This window comes from Mus pahari, chromosome 10, assembly GCF_900095145.1.
Source record: "Mus pahari chromosome 10, PAHARI_EIJ_v1.1, whole genome shotgun sequence".
NCBI classification, from domain to species: domain Eukaryota; kingdom Metazoa; phylum Chordata; class Mammalia; order Rodentia; family Muridae; genus Mus; species Mus pahari.
The window spans coordinates 101,763,440-101,767,953 of NC_034599.1; the positions used below are offsets into that span (position 1 = coordinate 101,763,440).

The 4,514-nt window shown below is 44.9% G+C and overlaps 1 pseudogene; it reads left to right on the forward strand.

The window, feature by feature from the left end:
• Window positions 1-2,149: 2,149 nt before the first annotated feature.
• Window positions 2,150-2,506, forward strand: LOC110327185 (annotated as a pseudogene).
• Window positions 2,507-4,514: the final 2,008 nt, after the last annotated feature.

Consider the following 4,514-nt stretch of genomic DNA (forward strand, 5'->3'; position numbering starts at 1 on the left):
AGAGAGAGAGAGAGAGAGAGAGAGAGAGAGAGAGAGAGAGAGAGAGGTGGTAGTGGCAGTATACAACTCTCATCCCTGCACTCTGGAGGCAGAGGGAGGCAAATCTCTGTGAATTCAAAGCCAGCCTGGTCTCCGGAGCAAGTTCCAAGACCAACAGAGCTATATTGAGAAATCCTGTCTTGAAACAAACAATCAAACAAAGATAGGACTGGAGAGTTGGCTCTGCAATTAGGAACACTGACTGTTCTTCCAGAGGATCTGAGTTCAGTTCTCAGCACCAACATGGTGGCTCACAACTGTGTTTCCCGTTATAGGAGTCTTATGCCCTCTTCTGGCCTCCAAGGGCACTGAATTCATGTCATGAAGAGACACATTCAGGAACAATGGCCCAAACCATAAAATTTTAAAATGAATAAAGACATAAGCTGTAGGGGTGGAAAGATGGGTCAAAAGTTATGAACACTGAGTACCCAGGTTTGGTCCCCAGCATCCACACAACATCCACATGGCAGCTCACAACCATCTGTAATTCCAAATCCAATACTCTAAACCAATGAGCGATCTCTCCAGACTTCAAAAATAAATCTTTAGGCCAGATATGGTGGCCTTTAACCCCAACACTTGGGAGGCAAAGACAGGTAAGTTTGAGGCCAGTCTAGACTATAGAGTGAATTCCAGGGCAGCCAGGGCTACGGAGAGAAGATTGTCTCAATAAATAAATCCTTAAAAAGATTATGTTGTATATGCGTGCCTCTGGTTTGGGGATATGCATGTGTGAGTATACGTGCCCATAGACATGGGGTGGGGGGCTTTTGATCCCCTGGAGCTAGAGTTATAGATGACTGTATGATGTTTAATGTAGTGGATCCTGGAAACAGAACTGGAGTCCTCTGCAAGAGCAGTGTACACTTTTAACTGCTGAGCCATCTTATCTGCCTTTTTTTTTTTTTTAGATTTATTTATTTATTATACGTAAGTACACTGTAGCTGTCTTCAGACACTCCAGAAGAGGGAGTCAGATCCCATTAAGGAGGCTGGAGAGACAGCTCAGTGGCTAAGAGCTCTTGCTGTTCTTGTAGAGAACATGGTTCAGCTCCTAGAACCCATATGGTAGGTTACAACCAGTCACACGTAAGCACATACATGATGCACATACATTCATGCAAGCAAAACAATTATACGTATAAAATAAAACAATTAAGAAAATAACATCCTCACGCCCTTTTCAAGACAGAGTTTCTCTGTGTAGCTTTGACTGCCCTATAACTTGCTCTGTAGACCAGGCTGGCCTTGAATTCACAGAGATTTGCCTGCCTCTGCCTTCCAAGCTCTGGGATTAAAGATGTGTGTTACCACTGCCTGGCAAGAAAATAAGAAATTTAAATAAACAATTTTTAAAGTCTAAAATCTGGGCTAAAGAGATAGTTCAGCAGTTTAGCACTGACTGCTCTTCCAGAAGGCCACATGGTGGCTCCCAAAAGCCTGTATAACACCTGTTCCAAGGGACCTGGTGCCCTCTTTTGTCCTCTGTGAGTACTGCATATGTGGTACTGAGCTACAGTCCTACAAATAGATAATGCATTTCGAACTCAGGGAAGCAATAGGCCGAAACTTGTCAGTGCTGTGCTATGTTGTGCTACTCACATCCACGTTCCTGACAGGATCTTCTACTCACCTGTTTTCTGCCTGACCACACACGGCAAGCAGAGTGGGGCTATAGCCAGGGGAGCCATGCTTACCCTGCATGCAAAGGGTCTTGAGTTTGAGTTTCCATCACTTAAAAAAAAAAAAAAATCATCTTTCTCACAAAACTGATTGGTATCGTAGTGTTTCCTAGGAGCTGCTAATCAGACTGTGAGGATGTCCTCCCATCCTATAGCACATTTTGTGGGTATTTTGCTGAACAGTAAGATGTCTGGCTAGCATATGCAAGGCCGTTCTTTAATTCCTTAGCATTTTTCAGATTGACTGAACGGGACAGGGCAGACAGACATTCCTATAACCTATAATTCCTAGTTCACAGAAGGATCAACTTGTGTTTGAGGCCAGACAGGGTTAATTAGCAAGATCCTGTCTTAAGAACCAAGATGATGCTTCGTGGATAAGCTTGATCTAGTCCTCCCTAAAGTCTGGTTCCTTGGCAGGAATTATGATGGGAACACTCGTGACCCGTAAAGACATCTCCCCGTGGGTGAAAGTTCCTGAAGACCTGAAAGATCCAGAAGTATTCCAGGTCCAGTCGCTGGTGCTAATATCTCTGTTTGGCCCACTGGGATCTCGAATGCCTCACATTGAGCAGGTGAGCCAGGCCATGTTTGAGCTGAAGAACCTGGAATCTCCCGAAGAACTTATCGAGGTCTTCATTTATGGCTCTCAAAACAACAAGGTTTGGGCTAAATGGATGCTTCAGTCCATGGCTTAGAGGTACTGCCTGCGCCAGCAAAGAGGAGTGCTGAAGCTGGAGGAAGCCATGAAGACCCTGGAGCTAGGCCTGTGTACCGAGTGAAGCCAATTTCCAGTCATTGTGTCTCCTACCTGGACACAGGTTAAGCTGTGGCCAGTGTTTGGTTCTGCTGGGATTTTTTTAACTTTGTTACATCCTAACAAGATATTCCTGGATCCCTGCTATGCATTCTGATGTGAATATCAAGGTTACTATTCTAACTAAATAAAATTAAATAATAAAATGAAAAAAAAAAAAAAAAAAGAACCAAGATGACTCAGTGTTAGGCTCCTGTGGTCAACCTTGATGATCTGAGTCCAATCCTTGGACCCACAGGGTGGAAGGAGAGAATCAACCCTTGTAAATTGTCCTCTGACCTCCACATGCGCAACATGGCAAACAAATAACCCCCCCACACACACACATTGTATGGGGGGGGGAGACAGAGGCAGAGATAAGAAATAAAAACAATTTCTTTTAAAAACCAAGTCTGAGGGCTGGAGAGATGCTCAGCAATTAAAGAGCACTGAACTCCAATGTTCCTGAGTTCAATTCCCAGCAACCACATGGTGGCTCACAACCATCTGTAATGGGATCTGGTACCCTCTTCTGGTGTGTCTGAAGATAGCTACAGTGTATTCATATACATAAAATAAATAAATATCAGGCAGTGGTGGCGCATGCCTTTAATCCCAGCACTTGGGAGGCGGATTTCTGAGTTCCAGGCCAGCCTGGTTTACAGAGTGAGTTCCGGGACAGCCAGAGCTACACAGAGAAACCCTGTGGGCTGAAGAGATGGCTCAGTGTAAAGAGTAATAGCTGCACTGACCAGGGTTCAACTCCCAACACCCACATGGTGGCTCAGGAACTCGGGCTCTAGGAGATCTGATCCCCTCTTCTGGCTTCCTCGGGCATTAGATGTGCATGTGGTGTTCATGAAAATAAATAAATTTTTAAAAGAAAGAAGCAGCAAACCCAAGGGCCGAGGGTGGTGTTACATAGCTGCAATCCTTCATTCTGGGAAGCAGGGGAGTTAGGAGATCGAGGCCTGCACTGACTTCATAGAGAGTCTGAGGCCAGCCTGGGCTTCACGAGATCCTGTTGCAAAAGCAAACAAAACAAAAACTAAAAGGCCTGAACCCAAGGATGTAAGGCTAGCTGAGGTTAAAGGATAAGCTTTCAGGCAGTCATCCCCGGAACTTACAACACATTCTGCAGGTTTTGACAACTAATGGGCTTCTCAATAAGAAATGATAGTAAGAAATGCAAGCGACCCACCCACCCATCCACCCATCCACCTATCCACCCACCCACCCATCCATCCACCCACCTATCCACTTATCCATCCACCTACCCACCTATCAACTTAGTAAAAGCTGATTGAGCCCTTATGATCTAGGATGTATGTATTTATGTACTTTTATCTTTTATTGCCTTGGTTTTTTGAAACAGGAGTTCTCTGTGTAACAGCCCTGTCTGTCTCTAATGTCTGGCTTTGAATTCACAGAGAGCCTCCTGCCTCTGCCTCCCAAAAGCTGGGATAAAAGGCATGGGCCACCACCACCTAAGTCTAAGCTTCATTCTAATTGTTGGAAATATCCCCATAAACATGAGAGGCCAAGTCCTGTTATGTAGTTAATTGTTTGTTTGTTTATTAGTAGTACTGGAGACTAAGCCTTCCTGGGGTCTACCTAATACCAGCAAGTGCTCTACCACTGGCCACCCCACCCCCTTTTCTTACTTATTTTTAAGTGCCTGAATGTATGTCTGTGCACCATGCCGGTCATCAGATCTCCCAAGACTGGAGTTACAGGAAGGTCATGAGCCCAGGTCCTCTGTAAGAGGAACCAATTCTCTCTCTCTCTCTCTCTCTCTCTCTCTCTCTCTCTCTCTCTCTTTTAAAGATTTATTTATTTATTATATGTAAGTACATTGTAGCTGTCTTCAGACACTCCAGAAGAGGGAGTCAGATCTTGTTACAGGTGGTTGTGAGCCACCATGTGGTTGCTGGGATTTGAACTCTGGACCTTCGGAAGAGCAGTCGGGTGCTCTTACCCACTGAGCCATCTCA